Source organism: Pseudophryne corroboree, chromosome 9 (genome assembly GCF_028390025.1).
Source record: "Pseudophryne corroboree isolate aPseCor3 chromosome 9, aPseCor3.hap2, whole genome shotgun sequence".
Classification (NCBI taxonomy): domain Eukaryota; kingdom Metazoa; phylum Chordata; class Amphibia; order Anura; family Myobatrachidae; genus Pseudophryne; species Pseudophryne corroboree.
In genome coordinates this window covers 318,025,530-318,051,743 of record NC_086452.1, presented here as the reverse complement: position 1 = coordinate 318,051,743, position 26,214 = coordinate 318,025,530, and the positions used below count along the sequence as shown (strand labels likewise).

Genomic DNA, 26,214 nt, shown 5'->3' with positions numbered 1-26,214 from the left:
TGCGCAGGTGTTGGGCTCATAACTTTTCTTTTAGTATGACCTAATACTTAAAATTATACTTAATACCGAACAGTTAGTTTGTCATGGATACAATTTTTTTCAAGTGCCCAAATACTGCACAATTAGTGTGTCACAGACACAATTACTGCCCTGCCATAGAATGCTAAGCAGCTCCCAGATGATGCCCCCACTAGTTGGCACCACAGAATGCTAAGCAGCTCTCATAACAGATAATGCCCCCACAGAATGCTAAGCAGCTCCCAGATACTGCCCTATCTTTCTGGCACCACATAGGTTTTTTGTTTTGTTTTGTTTTTTTTAACAGCTCACAGCATATACTACACAGAACAGAGAGATACTGAAGTTGTGTTCACTGCTGCTCAGTCATGCGACTGTTCCCGCCTGAACAGCACGCCCTTACTTTGATTCAGGGGGGAGGGAACGCAGCCCTCACCTTGCTCTGTGACGGGCCACGCACCCGCCCCGTCTCCACAACACTGACCTTGCAGCCAAAGGAGTCCATCCCCTGACATCCAACACTCTCACCAATTATTATTACCAGTTATTTATATAGCGCACACATATTCCGCTGCGCTTTACAGAGAATATTTGGCACACATTCATGCTAGGGTTAATTTTGTTGGGATCCAATTAACCTACCAGTATATTTTTGGGATTGTGGGAGGAAACCGGAGCACCCAGAGGAAACCCATGCAAGTACGGGGAGAATGGGGGGTAATTCCAAGTTGATCGCAGCAGGAAATTTTTTAGCAGTTGGGTAAAACCATGTGCACTGCAGGGGGGGCAGATATAACATTTGCAGAGAGAGTTAGATTTGGGTGGGTTATTTTGTTTCTGTGCAGGCTGCTTTATTTTTACACTGCAATTTAGATTGCAGATTGAACTCACCACACCCAAATCTAACTCTCTCTGCACATGTTATATCTGCCCCCCTGCAGTGCATATGGTTTTGCCCAACTGCTAAAAAATTTCCTGCTGCAATCAACTTGGAATTACCCCCAATATACAAACTACACACAGTTAGAGCCATGGTGGGAACCCATGACCTCAGTGCTGTGAGGCAGTAATGCGAATCATTACACCATCCGTACTGCCCAATCAGACCTTGGTGCAGGTGGACACTGATTCTGGACTGAGCACCCAATGGTAAGATCATGTGACACGTACGTCGGCATAGCTAGGCCGTGTCACAGTCACACGATCTTCCCATTGGGCGGTCCATCTGGAATCAGCGTCTACCTGCAACAAGGTGTAATTGTTGAGAGTGCCAGGTGTTAGGGGACTCGGAGTCCGTGAGTGCCGGGTGGCATGGCTTCTCTTGACGGGCGGACCGCCCAAAACTTTAAGCCTGGTGAGAAGACTGCAGGGAATTCAACTGTTTTGGGAGCTACTGCAATTAATGGGTGACAAATGAAGCAACTCAATTACTCCGGGTAACCATTAATTATTGCTCTTGCTGCGCCCAAAAAGACATTTAAAATTCTGGTTAGGGTGTGCAAACAGTTGTTTAGGCACCTAAAATCACAGAAGTTTTGCACATTTCTTCTTTCCACCTCAGGAGGCTGTAAAAAAAAAAAATAAAAAAAAAAAAATGTGTGACCGCATTCAGCAGCTACCTATCATTTTATACAGTGTACTAGATCAATACTACCTCAAAGCTGGTTGGTTGTTATGGGCAACTTCTCCACTGTGCCATTATAGGCCAATTAAAAATAATTAAAAACTTTTAAGTGCCTAATTAATCATGCAGGGGGGTGTCCCAGGGGTTCAGAACCAAATCCCTATTTTTAACTTAAAATAGGGATTTTCCCTAAGTTCATCACCTGCCCAGAGTTGGTAAATTTAAATTTGCAGTAAAATTACTGCAAAAACAGTTTTTACGGATAATTGAATACGCGATTTCACGGATTTCATGGTAAATAACCTTTTTTTTTTACAGCAATTTTTGCGGCTAATTGAATTCACCCCATCGTTTCTTTATTTTGAGAAAGCGTCATTTCAAAGCCCCCTCTAGAAATTATATGTTCCTTGGAAATATACAGAAAAATAAAGAGAGGGAGCCGAGAGCAAAGGCTGTCCAAAATGGAAGCTTCATAATATTAAGCAGGTCTAGAACATGAAGTGACGCACATTAACTGTAAACTAATTAGTTTACAGTTCATTAGTAAATTATCCCAACCCCATGGATATTGAAGGAATCAAAACTACTGTATAGGGCAGAGGTAGGCAACATGCGGCACTTTAGCTGCTGTGTAACTACACATCCAGCCTGCCTGTCTACAGTTTTAGCATGATCTAACAGTAGAACTGTGGCATGTCATGCTGGGATCTTTAGTTCCACTGCTGCTGGAGTGCCACAAGTTGCCTACCCATGATACAATGGGAGGGGTGTAGTATGGTATGCCGGCGGCCGGACTCCCGGCGACGAGCATACCGGCGCCGGGAGCCCGACCGCCGGCATACCGACAGTGTGGCAAGCGCAAAGGAGCCCCTTGCGGGCTCGCTGCGCTCGCCACGCTGCGGGCACGGTGGCGCGCTACGCTATTTTATTCTCCCTCCAGGGGGTTCGTGGACCCCCACGAGGGAGAATAGCTGTCGGTATGCCGGGTGTCGGGATCCCGGCGCCGATATACTGTGCGCCGGGATCCCGACATTCGGCATACTGAAGACCACCCAATGGGAGCTGTATCAATCATACAAAAGAGAACAAGTGGGTGTGTTGCCTAAGGCAGACAATAAGGTTCTAGCTATTTTTTTTATTTTTTTTTATTTTTATCTAGTACACTGGTTCTCAAACTCGGTCCTCGGGACCTCACACAGTGCATGTTTTGCAGGTCTCCTCACAAAATCACAAGTGAAATAATTAGCTCCACCCGTGGACCCGTTAAAAAGTGTCAGCGAGTAATTAATACACCTGTGCACCTGCTGGGTTACCTGCAAAACATGCACTGTGTGGGGTCCTGAGGACCGAGTTTGAGAACCACTGATCTAGTACATAGGTTCTCAAACTCCAACCTCAGGTCCTCAAACAGCTCATGTGTTTCAGGTCCCCTAGCAGGGGATCAGGTGTATTCATTCTTGACATAGGGGGTAATTCCAAGTTGATCGCAGCAGGACATTTTTTAGCAGTTGGGCAAAACCATGTGCAGTGCAGGGGAGGCAGATATAACATGTGCAGAAAGAGTTAGATTTGGGTGGGTTCTTTTATTTCTGTGCAGAGTAAATACTGGCTGCTTTATTTTTACACTGCAAATTAGATTGCAGATTGAACACACCACACCCAAATCTAATTGGCCCTACACACATGCCGATATCACTGCACGATATGAACGATCTCGTTCATTAATGAACGAGATAAAGTTCATATCATGCAGTGTGGAGGCTCCAGCGATGAACGATGCGCGGCCCCGCACTCGTTTATCGCTGGGGCCATGTCAGCTGTGCATGCAGGCCAATATGGACGAGATCGTCCATATTTGCCTGCAAGTCTACGGAGCCGGGTGACGGGGGGAGTGAAGAAACTTCACTCCCCCCGCCACTGCCCCCCCGCCACCGGGTCGCCCGTATCGGCGGTCGGGCAGCTCGGCGGCACATCGCCGAGTGTGTAGGGCCTATAACTCTCTCTGCACATGTTAAATCTGCCTCCCCTGCAGTGCACATGGTTTTGCCCAACTGCTAAAAAATTTCCTGCTGCGATCAACTTGAAATTACCCCCATAGTGCGGTAAGAGCATGAAAACGCATTGGACGGACACTAGGACCCTCATTCCGAGTTGATCGCTAGCTGCCTTCGTTCGCAGCTATCAGGCAAAAAAAATCGGCACTGGTGCGCAATGCGCACGCCCGGCGTACTTTCACAAAAGCCATTGCAGTTTCACACAAGGTCTAGCAACGCTTTTGATTCGCACTGCTGACTGCAGAGTCATTGACAGGAAATGGGTGTTTCTGAGTGGTAACAGACCGTTTTCGGGGAGTGTGTGTAAAAACGCAGGCGTGTCAGATACTAACGCGGGCGTGCCTGGAAAAACGCAGGCGTGGCTGGCCGAATGCCGGGTGTGTTTGTGACGTCAAAACAGGAACTAAACAGTCTGAAGTGATCTCTAGCTAGGAGTAAGTCTTGAGCTGCTCAGAAACTGCACAATCTTTTTCTGTAGCAGCGCTGCGATCCTTTCGTTCGCACTTCTGCTAAGCTAAGATACACTCCCACAGGGCGGCGGCTTAGCGTTTGCACTGCTGCTAAAATCAGCTAGCGAGCGATCAACTCGGAATGAGGGCCTATAGCGATACCAGCATTATTCCTGCACCGAACCGAGCCATCTGTGATTATTGCGACACCCTCCAGTGATGTCATCATCCTGCACTCCACCGGACTTGGTGGAAGTGTGTCACAAGCAGCGGCCAGCCAACATCAGGCTGAGGAATACCACTGCCACCATAGGGTAAGCCAGTTAGGGACAGACCATCTGCAAGACTGGTGTCGCCTTTACTTTTCCCAAAAGGGCTTAAACATTGTATTTAACCATTATTTTCTTTACAGGTGCCACTTTAACACATTTTAACATCATTCAAGCGCTTTAATATTAATTTAATGTACCTATTTTTAATCGAGCTGCTGACACATTAAGCGCAAGATCCAAAAGGTGGAAATACCTGTAATTATTTCACTTGTGATTCTGTGAGACGTACTTCTGAGAGCCAAAAGGTGGCAGCTCCCCAGTAAATGTATTGCATATTAACAATTCTGGCAGTCAAAAACAGGTTTTGGTACCCCAGTTCACCCATCATATTAGAAGAAAAAGATAAAACTAACAAGGCACTAAAATAAATTAGTTGGTATGGTAACTGAAATGTATGGGATGTAAAAAGCATAAGCAATTGTACCAGGGGGCCTGTATGCAGATTCTGGGTGGGCCCCCTCTCCATAGCGCCGTAGGCTCTGGCATTCTGCCGGAGTATACAGCACATGCGCAGGTCTCTGGAAACATTGCACCCGCCATGGTCCAGAGACAAATTTTGTACTCCACATGCACAGCGGCCATTTTTGGTGTTACTGTTGCCGCTGCTGTAGCGCCCATCGCGGGACTCCGGAAAGGTAAACATTACAAGAACATGATAGAAACGCCCATGACTTATATACATCTGCCCTTAAAATGGAAGGTCTGGAAACCTAAACCAATATCACAACGAAAGAAACATATAATAATCATATAATAAGTGCCCATATAAACAGCTGTCAATTTGAAAAATTCAATAAAAAAGGTATTTATTAGACAAAAGTATAAAAAAATTATTTAAAAATATTGTGACCGGACGCCTTCCTGCCCTCACTGGCTGCATCCTACGATCACAGAATAAGTTTGGGTCACATAGGACCTGGCCAATTAGGGGATTCCCGCTTACAGTCAGTTACTGACTCAACCTACTGCGCAGTGGGCGGGTACAATATTGCCACCACCAGGCTCCTTATTTCTGTGGCACCTGGAACCACGTTTTTGCTCAGGCTGCTACCGCCGGCACCTGACAAACTGCTTGCTGCGGTGTATGCATCGACACGCTTTTTGCCACACCTGTTTGGCGTTGGCTAACCCCCACTGGTCACTGACCAGGCCTCTGCACGGTAGCATGGCAGAGGCAGAACTTGGAGACGTTAGGCTTATACCCTGGACAGCAGGAGAACGGGAATGCTATTGGGCATTCCTGGGTGGCGCAAAATGGAAGACAATAGTTGTCTTAAGGCAAGGATGTTTACTGCTTAATAGCCTTAAAAAAATAAAATTAAAATAAAAAAAAGACTCTTCCCTGTTGCCAGGGGGAACAGCATACAATAAGATGTTCACAGCAGAATGAAATAAGATGGTATACATTTCTGATTTTTTATCTCAATTCTACATACTGTACCACAGGGGGTAAGTCCTCCCTGTTCTCTCCAACCAATCACCGCTCGTGTATGTGCTGTCCATGCCTTGAACACATGCAGTTACTATTGTTCCCTATGGACAGTGGGTAGTGGTTATTCCTTTAGGTTGCTGTTCTCCTGCGGAGTTAGACACTTTCAGTATGGGAGGAGAGAAAAAAAAAAGAAGTTTTCCTCCGAAAACTTCTTCCAGAAACTGCCCACCGATGGGGAACCCTAAGGAGCTCCAGGAAAGCAGTTAGCTGATTGGGAAGCTAACTCTTTTCTCTGCCTCCCCATGCAACTCCCACCTTGGAGGCTATTTGGGAGGCATTCCATTTTTGTGGGAGAGGGCTGGGGGGAATCCAGCAGCCTACACAAAGCCCTGGATCCCCCTGGGACACTAGCAGCCAAGTAAGTGTATTTTAACTTTAAATACATTTAAAATTCCTTTCACATAAATGTTTAAATATCCACTGACAGGCTCTAACCATAGCACGCACTGCAGCTGGGGATCTGCTTTCCCCAGCTCAGTGCTACGCTGAGTGTACACATACACTTGAAACACAGTTAAAATACACATCTTGTGCCTGATGCCCTGCACATATATTTACACAATGTTTGTATGCATTTTATGTTTTCACTGGGCGTCCATGTCGGCGGGAGACTGCTGGGGATCTCCCTGCACTGCTGAGGCGCCTGGAGCTAAGCTCTCGAACCTCAGCGACTGGCATCCCACATATCGCCACCTCAGTACGGGGTACAAGGAGCTGGCTCTCCCAGAACCCCAGCGTGTGACACACAACACCTTTCTCCCGCCATCCATGGAGCTGGCCAGTCCGGTCTCCCTTTGTATGGCACACTCAGGCTGCAGAAGCTCTGATATCCCCCCGCCGCACTATGAGCCGGAGGTCAAGGACTCCCAGTCGCAGCCCCGTGCAGCTCCCTCCACCCCCGACGCACAGGGGGTTAACATAGTTGCCTGCCGTTAGGTTATGCTGGGGACCTCAGTAGTCGGCACTGAGTGCTGCAGCCTGGGACGGTTCCCCCGGCTGCAGCAACTCCTGGCAACCCTTGTGTCCTGGCACAGCGCACCAGGGGTTAACACCTCACTGCCACAGGAGAGGGTCCGGCCACAGAGGCCAAACATAATTTTATATTAATATTTTAACCCCATCGGCGCCTAGTGCCGAAGATGAGTTTGAAAATGGCGCCTAGCGCCAGTGTCATTTTAGAAGTGGTGCCAAGCGCGCATTATCTTCAAGATGGCGCCGGAAACGGAGGGTTAACCCCTTCCCATGCGGCAGACGCCATTAACCATGTGGCCGAGGGGGGGATCTCCGGTCACAAATACATATATAAAAAATTCATGCAAGACCAGATACGCAGATGAAATAATACATCGGTGGCCACAGATATATATGAACAATTAGTGAAGAAAAAAAGTAGATCCAGCTAAAATAGAATAGCGGACAAGTTGCTCATAGCAACCGATCAGGATAAAGGTCTCACATACATTTCTATAAAATGATGGGTAAAAAGGTTGCTATGGGCAACTTCTCCACTGCTTGATACATCAATCCCATAGTGAGACTCCCAACTGCCCACATCCTAGTTAGGGTCCCATTTATCATTAATTGCATTTGCAATGCGACCTGGGTGCAATGGGGGTCATTCCGAGTTGTTCGCTCTGTAAATTTCTTCGCATCGCAGCGATTTTCCGCTTAGTGCGCATGCGCAATGTTCGCACTGCGACTGCGCCAAGTAAATTTGCTATACAGGTAGGTATTTTACTCACGGCTTTTTCTTCGTTCAGGCGATCGGAGTGTGATTGACAGGAAGTGGGTGTTTCTAGGCGGAAACAGGCCGTTTTATGGGAGTGAGGGAAAAAACGCTACCGTTTCTGGGAAAAACGCGGGAGTGGCTGGAGAAACGGAGGAGTGTCTGAGCGAACGCTGGGTGTGTTTATGACGTCAAACCAGGAACGAAAAGCATTGAACTGATCGCAGATGCCGAGTAAGGTTGAAGCTACTCCGAAACTGCTAAGAGGTGTGTAATCGCAATTTTGAGAATCTTTCGTTCGCAATTTTACTATGCTAAGATTCACTCCCAGTAGGCGGCGGCTTAGCGTGTGTAAAGCTGCTAAAAGCAGCTTGCGAGCGAACAACTCGGAATGAGGGCCAATATTAGCTCCCAGATCACATTTTATAATGCGATTAAATTAGCGGGTTGTATCTTTCTGCAGCCGCAGTGACAGGCACTCTGAAAATAAGAATTTACTCACCGGTAATTCTATTTCTCGTAGTCCGTAGTGGATGCTGGGAACTCCGAAAGGACCATGGGGAATAGCGGGCTCCGAAGGAGGCTGGGCACTCTAGAAAGATTTAGGACTACCTGGTGTGCACTGGCTCCTCCCACTATGACCCTCCTCCAAGCCTCAGTTAGGTCACTGTGCCCGGACGAGCGTACACAATAAGGAAGGATTTTGAATCCCGGGTAAGACTCATACCAGCCACACCAATCACACCGTACAACTCGTGATATGAATCCCAGTTAACAGTATGAAACAACTGAGCCTCTCAACAGATGGCTCAACAATAACCCGATTTAGTTAACAATAACTATGTACAAGTATTGCAGATAAACCGCACTTGGGATGGGCGCCCAGCATCCACTACGGACTACGAGAAATAGAATTACCGGTGAGTAAATTCTTATTTTCTCTAACGTCCTAGTGGATGCTGGGAACTCCGAAAGGACCATGGGGATTATACCAAAGCTCCCAAACGGGCGGGAGAGTGCGGATGACTCTGCAGCACCGAATGAGAGAACTCCAGGTCCTCCTCAGCCAGGGTATCAAATTTGTAGAATTTTGCAAACGTGTTTGCCCCTGACCAAGTAGCTGCTCGGCAAAGTTGTAAAGCCGAGACCCCTCGGGCAGCCGCCCAAGATGAGCCCACCTTCCTAGTGGAATGGGCATTTACAGATTTTGGCTGTGGCAGGCCTGCCACAGAATGAGCAAGCTGAATTGTACTACAAATCCAGCGAGCAATAGTCTGCTTAGAAGCAGGAGCACCCAGCTTGTTGGGTGCATACAGGATAAACAGCGAGTCAGATTTTCTGACTCCAGCCGTCCTGGAAACATATATTTTCAGGGCCCTGACAACGTCTAGCAACTTGGAGTCCTCCAAGTCCCTAGTAGCCGCAGGCACCACAATAGGCTGGTTCAGGTGAAACGCTGACACCACCTTTGGGAGAAATTGGGGACGAGTCCTCAATTCTGCCCTATCCATATGGAAAATCAGATAAGGGCTTTTACATGATAAAGCCGCCAATTCTGACACACGCCTGGCTGTGAAAGAAAATCGACAGAGCCGAGATCTGTACTTTAATGGAGCCTAGTTTTAGGCCCATATTAACTCCTGCTTGCAGGAAATGCAGAAATCGACCTAGTTGAAATTCCTCTGTTGGGGCCTTTTCGGCCTCACACCATGCAACATACTTCCACCATCTGCGGTGATAATGATTTGCTGTAACCTCTTTTCTAGCTTTAATAAGCGTAGGAATGACTTCCTCCGGAATGCCCTTTTCCTTCAGGATCCGGCGTTCAACCGCCATGCCGTCAAACGCAGCCGCGGTAAGTCTTGGAACAGACAGGGCCCCTGCTGTAGCAGGTCTTGTCTGAGCGGCAGAGACCACGGGTCCTCTGAGATCATCTCTTGAAGTTCCGGGTACCACGCTCTTCTTGGCCAATCCGGAACCACGAGAATTGTGTTTACACCTCGCTTTCTTATTATTCTCAATACCTTTGGTATGAGAGGTAGAGGAGGGAACACATAAACTGACTGGTACACCCACGGTGTCACTAGAGCGTCCACAGCTATCGCCTGAGGGTCTCTTGACCTGGCGCAATACCTCTCTAGTTTTTTGTTTAGGCGGGACGCCATCATGTCCACCTGTGGATGACCCCACTGATTTACAATCATTTGGAAGACTTCTGGATGAAGTCCCCACTCTCCCGGGTGGAGGTCGTGCCTGCTGAGAAAGTCTGCTTCCCAGTTGTCCACTCCCGGGATGAACACTGCTGACAGTGCTAGTACATGATTTTCCGCCCATCGGAGAATCCTTGTGGCTTCTGCCATTGCCATCCTGCTTCTTGTGCCGCCCTGTCGATTCACATGGGCGACTGCCGTGATGTTGTCTGACTGGATCAGCACCGGCTGGTGTAGGAGCAGGGATTTTGCTTGACTTAGGGCATTGTAAATGGCCCTTAGTTCCAGAATATTTATGTGAAGGGAAGTCTCCTGACTTGACCATAGTCCTTGGAAGTTTCTTCCCTTTGTGACTGCCCCCCAGCCTCGTAGGCTGGCATCCGTGGTCACCAGGACCCAGTCCTGTATGCCGAATCTGCAGCCCTCCAAAAGATGAGCACTCTGCAGCCACCACAGAAGAGACACCCTGGTTCTTGGGGACAGGGTTATCAGGCGATGCATCTGAAGATGCGATCCGGACCACTTGTCCAACAGGTCCCACTGAAAAATCCTGGCATGGAACCTGCTGAATGGAATTGCTTCGTAAGAAGCTACCATCTTTCCCAGGACCCGCGTGCAGTGATGCACAGATACCTGTTTTGGTTTTAGGAGGTCTCTGACTAGAGAAGGCAACTCCCTGGCTTTCTCCTCCGGGAGAAACACTTTTTTCTGGACTGTGTCCAGAATCATTCCCAGGAACATTAGACGTGTCGTCGGGACCAGCTGTGACTTTGGGATATTCAGAATCCAGCCGTGCTGGCGCAGCACTTCCTGAGATAGTGCTACTCCCACTAACAACTGTTCCTTGGATCGTGCCTTTATTAGGAGATCGTCCAAGTATGGGATAATTAAAACTCCCTTTTTTCGAAGGAGTATCATCATTTCCGCCATAACCTTGGTAAATACCCTCGGTGCCGTGGAGAGTCCAAACGGCAGCGTCTGGAATTGGTAATGGCAATCCTGTACCACAAATCTGAGGTACTCCTGGTGAGGATGGTAAATGGGGACATGCAGGTAAGCATCCTTGATGTCCAGGGATACCATGTAATCGCCCTCCTCCAGGCTTGCAATAACCGCCCTGAGCGATTCCATCTTGAACTTGAATTTTTTTATGTATATGTTCAAGGATTTCAAATTTAAAATGGGTCTCACCGAACCGTCCGGTTTCGGCACCACAAATAGTGTGGAATAGTAACCCCGGCCTTGTTGAAGTAGGGGTACCTTGATTATCACCTGCTGGGAATACAGCTTGTGAATCGCTGCTAGCACCGCCTCCCTGTCTGAGGGAGCAATCGGCAAGGCAGATTTTAGGAACCGGTGGGGTGGAGCCGCCTCGAATTCTAGCTTGTACCCCTGAGATACTATTTGAAGGATCCACCTGTGAGCGAGCCCACTGATCGCTGAAATTCATGAGGCGGGCCCCCACCGTACCTGGCTCCGCCTGTGGAGCCCCACCGTCATGCGGCGGACTTGGAAGAGGAAGCGGGGGAGGACTTTTGCTCCTGGGAACCTGCTGTTTGTTGCAGCCTTTTTCCCCTACCTCTGCCTCTAGAGAGAAAAGACCCTCCTTTTCCCCGCTTGTTTTTCTGGGTCCGAAAGGACTGAACCTGATAAAATGGCGCCTTCTTAGGCTGTGAGGGGACATGGGGTAAAAATGCTGACTTCCCAGACGTTGCTGTGGAAACTAGGTCGGAGAGACCATCCCCAAATAATTCCTCCCCCTTATAAGGCAAAACTTCCATGTGCCTTTTGGAATCTGCATCTTCAGTCCACTGGCGAGTCCATAAGCATCTCCTAGCAGAGATGGACAATGCACTTATTTTAGATGCCAGCCGGCAGACTTCCCTCTGTGCATCTCTCATATATAAGACTGAGTCTTTGATATGGTCAATTGTTAGCAGAATCGTGTCTCTGTCTAGTGTGTCAATATTTTCTGACAGTTTATCCGACCACGCAGCGGCAGCACTGCACATCCATGCTGACGCAATAGCTGGTCTAAGTATAATGCCTGAGTGTGTATATACAGACTTCAGGATCGCCTCCTGCTTTCTATCAGCAGGTTCCTTAAGGGCGGCCGTATCCTGAGACGGTAGTGCCACCTTTTTAGACAAACGTGTGAGCGCTTTATCCACTCTAGGAGGTGTTTCCCAACGTAACCTATCCTCTGGCGGGAAAGGGAACGCCATTAGTACCTTCTTAGGAATTACCAATTTCTTATCAGGGGAAGCCCACGCTTCTTCACACACTTCATTTAATTCATCTGACGGGGGAAAAACTACAGGTAGTTTTTTCTCCCCAAACATAATACCCTTTTTTGTGGTACCTGGATGTAAATCAGAGATATTTAACACCTCTTTCATTGCCTCAATCATGCAGTGAATGGCCTTAATGGGCATTAAATTTGACTCCTCGTCGTCGACACTGGTGTCAGTATCCGTGTCGACATCTACTTGTGCCATCTGAGATAGCGGGCGTTTCAGAGCCCCTGAAGACTTTTGAGACACCTGGACAGGCACGAGCTGAGAACTCGGCTGTCCCGCAGTCGGCATGTCGGCAAATTTCTTATGTAATGAGTCTATACGTGCACTCATTTCCTTCCATAAGCACATCCACTCAGGTGTCTGCCCCCCAGGGGGTGACATCCCTTCTAAAGGCATCTGCTCCGCCTCATTATCCTCATCAAACATGTCGACACAGCCGTACCGACACACTCCACACACACAGGGAATGCTCAATATAGAGGACAGGACCCACAAAAGCCCTTTGGGGGGACAGAGTGAGAGTATGCCAGCACACACCAGAGCGCTATATAAGGCAGGGACTAACTGAGTTATGTCCCTTATAGCTGCTTTTTAATATAAACTATATACTGCGCCAAATTAAATGCCCCCCTCTCTCTTTTTTACCCTTTTCTGTAGAGTAGTCTGCAGGGGAGAGCCAGGGAGCTTCCTTCCAGCGGAACTGTGAGGGAAAAATGGCGCCCAGTGTGCTGAGGGAGATAGCTCCGCCCCTTTTCCGCGGCCTATTCTCCCGCTTTTTTATGGAATCTGGCAGGGGTATTTACCTCATATATAGCCCCTGGGGCTATATATTGAGGTATTTTTGCCAGCCAAGGTGTTTTTATTGCTACCTCAGGGCGCCCCCCCCCCCCCCCCCAGCGCCCTGCACCCTCAGTGACCGGAGTGTGAAGTGTGAGAGGAGCAATGGCGCACAGCTGCAGTGCTGTGCGCTACCTTGGTGAAGACTGATGTCTTCATGCAGCCGATTTTCCGGACCATCTTCTTGCTTCTGGCTCTGTAAGGGGGACGGCGGCGCGGCTCCGGGACCGAACATCAAGGCTGGGCCTGCGGTCGATCCCTCTGGAGCTAATGGTGTCCAGTAGCCTAAGAAGCCCAATCCGGCTGCAAGCAGGCGAGTTCGCTTCTTCTCCCCTTAGTCCCTCGCTGCAGTGAGCCTGTTGCCAGCAGGTCTCACTGAAAATAATAAACCTAAGACTATCTTTCTTCTAAGAGCTCAGGAGAGCCCCCCTAGTGTGCATCCAACCTCGGCCGGGCACAAAATCTAACTGAGGCTTGGAGGAGGGTCATAATGGGAGGAGCCAGTGCACACCAGGTAGTCCTAAATCTTTCTAGAGTGCCCAGCCTCCTTCGGAGCCCGCTATTCCCCATGGTCCTTTCGAAGTTCCCAGCATCCACTAGGACGTTAGAGAAAGGAGCCTGTACCTAAGTTGTGCCGAGTGTGGTAACAGAGGGGGTCATTCTTACCTGAACGCTCGCTGCAGTTCTTCGCAGCGCATCGATCAGGTCAGAACTGCACGTGTCAGCGCTGCAGTGCGCCGGCGCATGGCTGACAGCAGACGGCTGTTGTTGCCTAGCGATCGCCTCTGCCTGATTGACAGAGGCGGTCGCTGGGCGAGAGGGGGCATCACGGTCTGGCCAACGCAGGAGTGGCCGGACCGCGCGGGGGGGGGGGGGGGGGGAATGGGGGCGCAGCTGCTGCGTGACGTCACACGCAGCCACTGCAAGCCGGGCAGCGATGAGTAGCTACCGGCCAGCATGCAAAAGCTGCACAGCTACAATCAAGTCGGAATCACCCCCAGAGCTGCTAAATACACACGGCCCCATTGACCACACATGCACAGCAGCCTTTTCCAGTGAGGGTTCTGGGGGAGCCCTCTGCCGGATGCAAATGTGATGAGTAGGCCATAGTCTACTTCAGGGCTGCAAATGTGATGAGTAGGCCATAGGCTATTTCAGATAGCGGTAGCTGCAGGGAACAATCGCTGGAATGCTTCACATTTCAGATATTGGTAAAGCTATAGAGGATGCAGCTGCAGGTGGGAATGGAGGGATCGTAGCAGGTGTCGGAGATATCTGCTGCGATCCCTCCTACATAAATTCAGGGGAAACTTAATATTTTAGTTTAACAGCTGAAAGTGTGCATTTTCGGGGCAATAGCCACAAATACGGTTTGATAAATGGGCCCCTCAGTCTGCCAGTGACTTACTTTGTGTTGTCACAATAGACCCTAGGTTTGTCAATGCTGTTACTTGTTCATCACCTGTACAGTGCTGCAGAAATTGTGTGGCACCTTAAAAATGAATATATAATAATAAGATTTTACTCACCGGTAAATATATTTCTCGTAGTCCGTAGTGGATGCTGGGACTCCGTAAGGACCATGGGGAATAGCGGCTCCGCAGGAGACTGGGCACAACTAAAGAAAGCTTTAGGACTACCTGGTGTGCACTGGCTCCTCCCTCTATGACCCTCCTCCAGACCTCAGTTAGGATACTGTGCCCGGAAGAGCTGACACAATAAGGAAGGATTTTGAATCCCGGGTAAGACTCATACCAGCCACACCAATCACACCGTATAACTCGTGATACTATACCCAGTTAACAGTATGAAATATAACTGAGCCTCTCAACAGATGGCTCAACAATAACCCTTTAGTTAAGCAATAACTATATACAAGTATTGCAGACAATCCGCACTTGGGATGGGCGCCCAGCATCCACTACGGACTACGAGAAATAGATTTACCGGTGAGTAAAATTTTATTTTCTCTGACGTCCTAAGTGGATGCTGGGACTCCGTAAGGACCATGGGGATTATACCAAAGCTCCCAAACGGGCAGGAGAGTGCGGATGACTCTGCAGCCCCGAATGAGCAAACTCTAGGTCCTCCTCAGCCAGGGTATCAAACTTGTAGACTCTTGCAAAAGTGTTTGAACCCGACCAAGTAACAGCTCGGCAAATTTGTAAAGCCGAGACCCCTCGGGCAGCCGCCCAATAAGAGCCCACTTTCCTCGTGGAATGGGCTTTTACAGATTTAGGGTGCGGCAGTCCAGCCGCAGAATGTGCAAGTTGAATCGTGCTACAGATCCAGCGAGCAATAGTCTGCTTAGAAGCAGGAGCACCCAGCTTGTTGGGTGCATACAGGATAAATAGCGAGTCAGTCAGTTTTCCTGACTCCAGCCGTCCTGGAAACATATTTTTCAGGGCCCTGACTACGTCCAGTAACTTGGAATCCTCCAAGTCCCAAGTAGCCGCAGGCACCACAATAGGTTGGTTCACATGAAAACAGATACCACCTTAGGAAGGAATTGGGAACGAGTCCTCAATTCCGCCCTATCCATATAAAAAAATTTAGATAAGGGCTTTTGCATGATAAAGCCGCTAATTCTGATACACGCCTGGCCGACGCCAAGGCCAACAGCATGACCACTTTCCACGTGAGGTATTTTAGCTCCACGGATTTAAGTGGCTCAACCCAATGCGACTTCAGGAAATCCAACACCACGTTGAGATCCCACGGTGCCACTGGAGGCACAAACGGGGGCTGACTACGCAGCACTCCCTTAACAAAAGTCTGAACTTCAGGCAGTGAAGTCAGTTCCATTTTGGAAGAAAATCGATAGAGCCGAAATCTGGACCTTAATGGAACCCAATTTTAGGCCCATAGTCACCCCTGACTGTAGGAAGTGCAGAAATCGACCTAGCTGAAATTCCTCCGTTGGGGCCGTCCTGGCCTCACAGCACGCAACATATTTCTGCCATATGCGGTGATAATAGTTTGCGTTCACTTCTTTCCTAGCTTTAATTAGCGTAGGGATAACTTCCTCCGGAATGCCCTTTTCCTTCAGGATCCGGCGTTCAACCGCCATGCCGTCAAACGCAGCCGCGGTACGTCTTGGAACAGACAGGCCCCCTGCTGCAGCAGGTCCTGTCTGAGCGGCAGAGGCCATGGGTCCTCTGAGATCATTTCTTGGAGTACTGGGTACCAAGCTCTTCTTGGCCAATCCGGAACAATGAGTATAGTTCTTACTCCTCTCCTTTTTATTATTCTCATTACCCTGGGTATGAGAGGCAGAGAAGGGAACACATACACCGACTGGTACACCCACGGTGTTACCAGAGCATCCACAGCTATCGCCTGAAGGTCCCTTGACCTGGCGCAACATCTTTTTAGCTTTTTGTTGAGGTGGGACGCCATCATGTCCACCTGTGGCCTTTCCCAACGGTGTACAATCATTTGGAAGACTTCTGGATGAAGTCCCCACTCTCCCGGGTGGAGGTCGTGTCTGCTGAGAAAGTCTGCTTCCCAGTTGTCCACTCCGGGAATGAACACTGCTGACAGTGCTAACACATGATTTTCCGCTCATCTGAGAATCCTTGTGGCTTCTGCCATCGCCATCCTGCTTCTTGTGCCGCCCTGTCGGTTTACATGAGCGACCGCCGTGATGTTGTCTGACTGGATCAGCATCGGCCGGTGTTGAAGCAGGGGTCTAGCCTGACTTAGGGCATTGTAAATGGCCCATAGTTCCAGAATATTTATGTGTAGGGAAGTCTCCTGACTTTTCCATAGTCCTTGGAAGTTTCTTCCCTGTGTGACTGCCCCCCAGCCTCGAAGGCTGGCATCCGTGGTCACCAGGACCCAGTCCTGTATGCCGAATCTGCAGCCCCCTAGAAGATGAGCACTCTGCAGCCACCACAACAGCAACACCCTGGCCCTTGGAGACAGGGTTATCCGCCGATGCATCTGAAGATGCGACCCGGACCACTTGTCCAACAGATCCCACTGGAAGATCCTTGCATGGGACCTGGCGAATGGAATTTCTTCGTAAGAAGCTACCATCTTTCCCAGGGCTCGCGTGCATTGATGCACCGACACCTGTATTTGTATTAGGAGGTCTCTGTCTAGAGACGACAACTCCTTGGACTTCTCCTCAGGGAGAAACCCTTTTTTCCTGTTCTGTGTCCAGAACCATACCCAGGAACAGTAGACGCGTCGTAGGAACCAGCTGCGACTTTGGAATATTCAGAATCCAGCCGTGCTGTTGTAGCACTTCCCGAGATAGTGCTACTCTGACGAACAACTGCTCCCTGGACCTCGCCTTTATAAGGAGATCGTCCAAGTACGGAATAATTATTTCGGCCATTACCTTGGTTAATACCCTCGGTGCCGGGGACAGACCAACGGCAACGTCTGGAATTGGTAATGACAATCCTGTACCACAATTTTGAGGTACTCCTGGTGAAGAGGGTAAATAGGGACATGCAGGTAAGCATCCTTTATGTCCAGTGATACCATGAAATTCTCCAGGCTTGCAATAATCGCCCTGAGCGATTCCATTTTGAACTTGAACCTTCGTATATAAGTGTTCAAGGAGTTCAATTTTAGAATGGATCTCACCGAACCGTCTGGTTTCGGTACCACAACATTCTGGAATAGTAACCCCGGCGTTGTTGAAGGAGGGGTACCTTGATTTCACCTGCTGGAAGTACAGCTTGTGAATTGCCGCCAGTACTACCTCCCTTTCTCCGAGGGCAGCAGGCAAGGCTGATGTGAGGTAACGGCGAGGGGGAGTCGCCTCGAACTCCAGCCTGTATCCCTGTGATACTACTTGCAGAACCTAGGGATCCACCTGTGGACAAGCCCACTGGTCCATGAAGTTCCCGAGACGCGCCCCCACCGCACCTGTCTCCACCTGTGGAGCCCCAGCGTCATGCGGTGGACTCAGAGGAAGCGGGGGAAGATTTTTGATCCTGGGAACTTGCTGTCTGGTGCAGCTTTTTCCTTCTTCCCTTGTCTCTGTGCAGAAAGGAAGCACCTTTGACCCGCTTGCTTTTCTGAAGCCGAAAGGACTGTACCTGAAAATACGGTGCTTTCTTAGGCTGTGAGGAAACCTGAGGTAAATATTTTTCTTCCCAGCTGTTGCTGTGGATACGAGGTCCCAGAGACCATCCCCAAACAATTCCTCACCCTTATAAGGCAGAATCTCCATGTGCCTTTTAAAGGCAGCATCACCTGTCCACTGCCGGGTCTCTAATACCCTCCTGGCAGAATGGACATTGCATTAATTCTGGATGCCAGCTGGCAAATATCCCTCCGTGCATCCTTCATATATAAGACGACGTCTTTAATATGCTCTATGTTAGCAAAATATTATCCCTGTCTAGGGTATTAATATTATCTGACAGGGTATCAGACCACGCTGCAGCAGCACTATTTATGCTGAGGGAAATGCAGGTCTCAGTATAGTACCTGAGTGTGTATATACAGACTTCAGGATAGCCTCCTGCTTTTTCTCAGCAGGCTCCTTCAAAGTGGCCGTATCCCCAGACGGCAGTGCCACCTTTTTTGACAAACGTGTGAGCGCCTTATCCACCCTAGGGGATATCTCCCAACGTGACCTATCCTCTGGCGGGAAAGGATACGCCAGCAGTAACTTTTTAGAAATTACCAGTTTCTTATCGGGGGAACCCACGCTTCTTTACACATTCATTCACTCATCTGATGGGGGAACAAAACACTGGCTGCTTTTTCTCCCCAAACATAAAACCCCTTTTATGTGGTACTTGGGTTAATGTCAGAAATGTGTAACACATTTATCATTGCCGAGATCATGCAACGGATGTTCCTAGTGGATTGTGTATATGTCTCAACCTCGTCGACACTGGAGTCAGACTCCGTGTCGACATATGTGTCTGCCATCTGAGGTAACGGGCGTTTTTTGAGCCCCTGATGGCCTTTGAGACGCCTGGGCAGGCGCGGGCTGAGAAGCCGGCTGTCCCACAGCTGTTACGTCATCCAGCCTTTTATGTAAGGAGTTGACATTGTCGGTTAATACCGTCCACCTATCCATCCACTCTGGTGTCGGCCCCACAGGGAGCGACATCCCATTTATCGGCCTCTGCTCCGCCTCCACGTAACCTTCCTCATCCAACATGTCGACACAGCCGTACCGACACACCGCACACACACAGGGAATGCTCTGACTGAGGACAGGACCCCACAAAGTCCTTTGGGGAGACAGAGAGTATGCCAGCACACACCAGAGCGCTATATAATGCAGGGATTAACACTATAACTGAGTGATTTTTCCCCCAATAGCTGCTTGTATACACATATTTGCGCCTAAATTTAGTGCCCCCCCTCTCTTTTTAACCCTTTGAGCCTGAAAACTACAGGGGAGAGCCTGGGGAGCTGTCTTCCAGCTGCACTGTGAAGAAAAAATGGCGCCAGTGTGCTGAGGGAGATAGCCCCGCCCCTTTTTCGGCTGACTTTTCTCCCGCTTTTTTCATGGATTCTGGCAGGGGTAATTTATCACATATATAGCCCTGGGACTATATATTGTGATGATTTGCCAGCCAAGGTGTTTATATTGCCCTCAGGGCGCCCCCCCCCAGCGCCCTGCACCCATCAGTGACCGGAGTGTGAGGTGTGCATGAGGAGCAATGGCGCACAGCTGCAGTGCTGTGCGCTACCTTGTTGAAGACTGAAGTCTTCTGCCGCCGATTTTCCGGAACACTTCTTGCTCCTGGCTCTGTAAGGGGGGCGGCGACGCGGCTCCGGGAACGAACACCAAGGTCGGGTCCTGCGGTCGATCCCTCTGGAGCTAATGGTGTCCAGTAGCCTAAGAAGCCCAAACTACCACCAGTTAGGTAGGTTCGCTTCTTCTCCCCTTAGTCCCTCGCTGCAGTGAGTCTGTTGCCAGCAGATCTCACTGTAAAATAAAAAAACTAAAATATACTTTCTTTCTAGGAGCTCAGAAGAGCCCCTATTGTGCATCCAGCTCAGCCAGGCACAAGATTCTAACTGAGGTCTGGAGGAGGGTCATAGTGGGAGGAGCCAGTGCACACCAGGTAGTCCTAAAGCTTTCTTTAGTTGTGCCCAGTCTCCTGCGGAGCCGCTATTCCCCATGGTCCTTACGGAGTCCCAGCATCCACTTAGGACGTCAGAGAAATTAATAATAACTTCCACGTGACATAAATAACATTCACAGAGTAAAACATGTTATTTGTGAAAACCAGTTTTTCTTCTCAGCAGGGGCGTATCTACCCATTGGCCAGGAAGGCACTCGCCAGGGGCGCCACCCTCGACCAATAGGTGGAATCGCTTAGTAGTGGCATTGCCTGGAGGATCTCACAGCAGTGGCAAACGCAGGATTTGCATGGGGGGGGTTTCCAGAACTGGGTGGAGGCAATCACGGGGGAGGGGACTAAGGTGACCCAGTATATGCTGGGTCCGTAAAACTAGTGTGTGTGTGTGTGTGTGTGTGTGTGTGTGTATATATATATATATATATATATCATATTAAACATGCATACACATATACAGGTTGAGTATCCCATATCCAAATATCCGAAATACAGAATATTCCGAAATACGGACTTTTTTGAGCGAGAGTGAGATAGTGAAACCTTTGTTTTCTGATGGCTCAATGTACACAAACTTTGTTTAATGCACAAAGTTATAAAAAATATTGGCTAAAATTACCTTCAGGCTGTGTGTATAAGGTGCATATAAAACATAAATGCATTCTGTGCTTAGATTTAGGTCCCATTGCCATGATATCTCATTATGGTATGCAATTATTCCAAAATACGGAAAAATCCGATATCCAAAATACCTCTGGTCCCAAGCATTTTGGATAAGGGATACTCAACGTGTGTGTGTGTGTGTGTGTGTGTGTGTGTGTGTGTGTGTGTGTGTGTGTGTGTGTGTGTGTGTGTGTGTGTGTGTATATATATATATATATATATATATATATTAGTATGTTCCCTTAGTGCGCTCTTATTATACACTACTGAAATGTCTAATTACTTTATGTCAGTTAGTGTCTGAGTTTACTAACATAAATACTATTATATTTCCAAACGGGAAAGCAAGCTTCAACACAGAGAGAATCCTTTGTCGGTAAGGATCAAAAAAAGATAAAAGAAGAAATATCTCTGTGGAGCGCTCTTATTCTATAATCTGATATAATTAGATGATTGTTGGTGGATGTTATATAAAGAGAGGATGACCTTACACATTTATACACCCATATTAGAATCACATATATCTCTTTATTAAAAGATTTTGATTTAAAACTTATCATAAAACTTTTCCTTTTCTTTTACATTGGAGATACAATTGTATATTTCAACATTATTTGTATAAGGAAAAAAACAACAATATAATGAGCTTTCACCCAACGCGTTTCGTCTATATCGACTTCTTCAGGGGTGTTTTCTAAATAACAGCTCTCTGTTTATATTGGAATAACTGTAGTATTCAAAAGGTATGAAGTTCTAATTGAACCAAAGTTGTACTGAAAAATATTTATTACCAAGTTGAAAAAACTTGAAGAAAATTATTCCCAGAATATGATAGCATTTATTGGGATTCCTTATTATAGGCCACCTAATGAATTATATTCTTCTCCAGCATGTAGATATATATTTCATTCATTTTTCTTGGCTCATTGGGTTGGCATTTCCTCAGTTTTTCAAAGTATCAGTGAAGTCCAACAGAAGAGATCCACTTGTAAACTTAGGATAAAAATATCCCTTTAATTTTCCAGCAGTTGTCCTATAGGTCTGCCTGCATAGGTATCCAATATTGGAAGGGAATATATATATATATATATATATATATATATATATATATATATATATATATATATATATATATATATATATATATATATATATATATATATATATATATGTACACACATACAGTACACGTATATATACACATGTATAGATATCATATGTGTGTGTGTTTATATGTATGTATGTATGTATATATGTATATATATGTACTATAATTAAAATAAAGTAAACTTTTATTTAACACTTACAAGTGCCACCAGGAAGACATCAGGTTGCAGAGGACGCTAGACAGCCATTAATAATACTCATGCAGTTTAAAAAATAAAAAAAAATTATTATTTTTTTAGTGGAGGGGGGTTTCTGGGTGCTTGGAAACCCCCCCTGAGTGCGCCATTGGACAGTAGGCAGGAACAGTCGCAAGTGTTCAGCACCGCAGTGCACTAGTGAAGAATGTGAAAGTAAACTACAGTTCCCAGCAGCCCTTGCTGTCGGGAGCTCCTGGAAGCAAGGGTTGTTGGGAGCTGTAGTTTACTTTCACTTTCTTCACAAAGTGTGGTGCGGTGCTGAGGAGTGGTGTTCCTGCAACATATTAATTGATATGTGCTTTGAGGGGGAGGACTATATGCTGGGAGGGGAGAGGACTATATGCAGAGGGGGAGGGGAGGACTATATGCAGGGAGGAGGGAGACCATGGCTATGTGCTGGAAGGGGAATAGAGATTACGCCTATGTGCAGGGAGGAGGGCAACTACGGCTAAGTACTGGGAGCATGATGGAGACTATGGCTATGTGCTGCGAGCGGGATGGAGACTACTTCTATGTGCTGGGAGGGCGATGGGGGCTACTCCTATGTGCTGGGAGGGGGAGGGGAACTACGGCTATGTGCTGGGAGCGGGATGGAGATTACGGCTATGTTCTGGGAGCGAGATGGAGATTACGGCTATGTGCTGGGAGCGAGATGGAGATTACGGCTATGTGCTGGGAGCGAGATGGAGATTACGGCTATGTGCTGGGAGCGGGATGGAGATTACGGCTATGTGCTGGGAGCGGGATGGAGATTACGGCTATGTGCTGGGAGCGGGATGGAGATTACGGCTATGTGCTGGGAGCGGGATGGAGATTACGGCTATGTGCTGGGAGCGGGATGGAGATTACGGCTATGTGCTGGGAGCGGTATGGAGACTACGGCTATGTGCTGGGAGCGGGATGGAGATTACGGCCATGTGCTGGGAGCGGGCTGGGAGGGGGATGGGGACTATGGCTATGTGCTGGGAGCGGTATGGAGACTACGGCTATGTGCTGGGAGCGGGATGGAGACTACGCCTATGTGCTGGGAACAGGATGGAGACTACGGCTATGTGCTGGGAGGGGAATTGAGACTACAGCTATGTGCTGGGAGCGGAATAGAGACTACAGCTATGTGCTGGGAGCGGAATAGAGACTACGGCTATGTGCTGGGAGCGGGATGGAGACTACGGCTCTGTGCTAGGAGGGGAATAGAGACTACGGCTATGTGCTGGGAGCGGGATGGGGACTACTTTTATGTGCTGGGAGCGGGATGGGGACTACTTTTATGTGCTGGGAGCGGGCTGAAGACTACTTTTATGTGCTGGGAGGGGGTGGGGACTACTTTTATGTGCTGGGAGGGGGTGGGGACTACTTCTATGTGCTGGGAGGGGGTGGGGACTACGGCTATGTGCCTGGGACAGGAAGTTATCTACCTATTGGCCAGGATAGCACTCACCAGGTGCACTGGCCGAGGAATGGGCGCTGCCTGGTGGTGCCACCCTTGGCCAGGGCGCGGAATCACTTAGTAGTGGCTGTGCCTTGGCTGGTGGGTCGCACAGCAGCCAAGAGCTGGCGCCGGTGTTCGGTACCACAGTGAAGAAACTAAAAACTACTAGAATGCTATTCTTAATATATCACTACATCACCACTACTAGGTAGTGTGCAGAGATACCTTTTCACTGCCATTAATATTTGATTATACCCCCTGGCCGTGGGTGGCATAGCCAGGCACTGCTGCTTTCTGCACAGTGTGACAAAGATTACTGTGTGGGCATGATTTGTAAGGGGCACTAGTGTGTGATATAATTTGAATTGGGAGTACTATTGTGTGCTCATGCCCCTTTTTTGAACATGCACCTTCCCTATTTCAAATACGGGAGGGGGCCACCAAGTCCCTTACTTTGCCAGGGGCGCCCGGTCCCCTAGAATACACGGTTGGTTCTATATCGGAGTGGCTGAAGGGACCTTGTGACGTATTGAGGGGAGGAGCTACGTCACCAGGGGGAGGAGCTACGGGCGAACAGGGTACCCGAAAAGTACGCTCGCTCCGCTCACCACCTAATTACTAAAGGTAATAGTTGGTGGCGTGGATAGTAGAGGAACTATCCCGCTGGCCTAGCTCCTCCCCCTTGCGTCGTAACTCCTCCCCTTTACGGAAAAGGTCCCTTAGCCCACTTGATTCTAGCATCTACCCTAGATTTACACCTCTGCTTCTCAGTAGTCTCACTCTCCATCTACAGTTACTTGGAACTCCCCTTTGCCACCACATGGGGCCCCACACCCAGCAGACTGGCTCTGTCCTGCACCCTGACAACATTAGTACCTGCAGCCCTCCTCAGGAAGATCCTGCATACAGCACACGTGTAGTAGGGTCCACGAACAGTGATCACTCTCTCTGCAACATTTCCGTTCAGCAAACGTCACCCAGGCAACTATTCCGCCCTCTTAACCCGTAGCCAATCACCTTACGCAAAAGTGGCAGGAGAGACAGCGCATGCGTGCGTCGCACACTCTCAGGAGTGTCAGCTCTGGCGTCCTATGGGAAAACGCTCTTCCTGCGCAGGCGCACTGGGGACTGTACGATACACACGATTGTTTTCCTTCTTGTTTTCACCCCAAGTTTAGGTGTTTGTGCAATTTGTATACGCATGCGCATGCGCAGTTGCTTTTTCTTCCCCGACTATTAAATAGAGTAGGGCAGCAGTTTGTTGTCACTGTTGTTTGTCAGTATGTGTCAGTTATACCATTACCAATATATACCCGTCAGGTCTATTAACCCCTGTGCCTCTTTTTCTCTCTATGTAAATAATTTTAATATGTCCCGCGAGATAGAGATCTAGCAAACTGTCCCTGACTTGCTGGCACTTGTTGTTCCATCCAGCAGCAGAGAGCCGCATGCTGCATACAGCGGCCTTGGCAGACGTAGCAGACGAGCTTCATCAGGAAGAGCTTTGCTTTTCACAAATGTTAACATATTTTCTCTATCGTCCTAAGTGGATGCTGGGGTTCCTGAAAGGACCATGGGGAATAGCGGCTCCGCAGGAGACAGGGCACAAAAAAGTAAAGCTTTACTAGGTCAGGTGGTGTGCACTGGCTCCTCCCCCTATGACCCTCCTCCAGACTTCAGTTAGATTTTGTGCCCGAACGAGAAGGGTGCAATCTAGGTGGCTCTCCTAAAGAGCTGCTTAGAGAAAGTTTAGTTTAGGTTTTTTTTCTTTACAGTGAGTCCTGCTGGCAACAGGATCACTGCAACGTGGGACTTAGGGGGAAAGTAGTAAACTCACCTGCATGCAGAGTGGATTTGCTGCTTGGCTACTGGACACCATTAGCTCCAGAGGGATCGAACACAGGCCCAGCCGTGGAGTCCGGTCCCGGAGCCGCGCCGCCGACCCCCTTGCAGATGCTGAAGCGTGAAGAGGTCCGGAAACCGGCGGCTGAAGACTCCTCAGTCTTCATAAGGTAGCGCACAGCACTGCAGCTGTGCGCCATTTTCCTCTCAGCACACTTCACTGGGCAGTCACTGAGGGTGCAGAGCGCTGGGGGGGGGCGCTCTGAGAGGCAAATATAAACCTTATACAAGGCTAAAAATACCTCACATATAGCCCATAGGGGCTATATGGAGATATTTAACCCCTGCCTGACTGGAAAAATAGCGGGAGAAGAACCCGCCGAAAAAGGGGCGGGGCCTATCTCCTCAGCACACGGCGCCATTTTCTGTCACAGCTCCGCTGGTCAGAACGGCTCCCAGGTCTCTCCCCTGCACTGCACTACAGAAACAGGGTAAAACAGAGAGGGGGGGCACATTAATGGCTATATATATATATATATTAAAGCAGCTATAAGGGAGCACTTAATATAAGGATATCCCTTGTATATATAGCGCTTTGTGGTGTGTGCTGGCAGACTCTCCCTCTGTCTCCCCAAAAGGGCTAGTGGGTCCTGTCTTCATTAGAGCATTCCCTGTGAGTTTGCGGTGTGTGTCGGTACGTGGTGTCGACATGTATGAGGACGATATTGGTGTGGAGGCGGAGCAATTGCCAAATATGCAGATGTCACCCCCCAGGGGGTCGACACCAGAATGGATGCCTTTATTTGT

General features: G+C 48.6%; 1 protein-coding gene across 1 annotated transcript in view; it reads right to left on the bottom strand.

The window, feature by feature from the left end:
* The window catches only part of POLR3H (RNA polymerase III subunit H), a 155,559-nt gene extending 130,989 nt beyond the window's left edge, over positions 1-24,570 (bottom strand). Inside the window, exon 1 of the mRNA XM_063940466.1 lies at positions 24,442-24,570. The gene's annotated coding sequence lies outside the window, so the exon portion shown is untranslated. The remainder of the gene's footprint in view (positions 1-24,441) is intronic.
* Between the last annotated feature and the right edge of the window lie 1,644 nt (positions 24,571-26,214).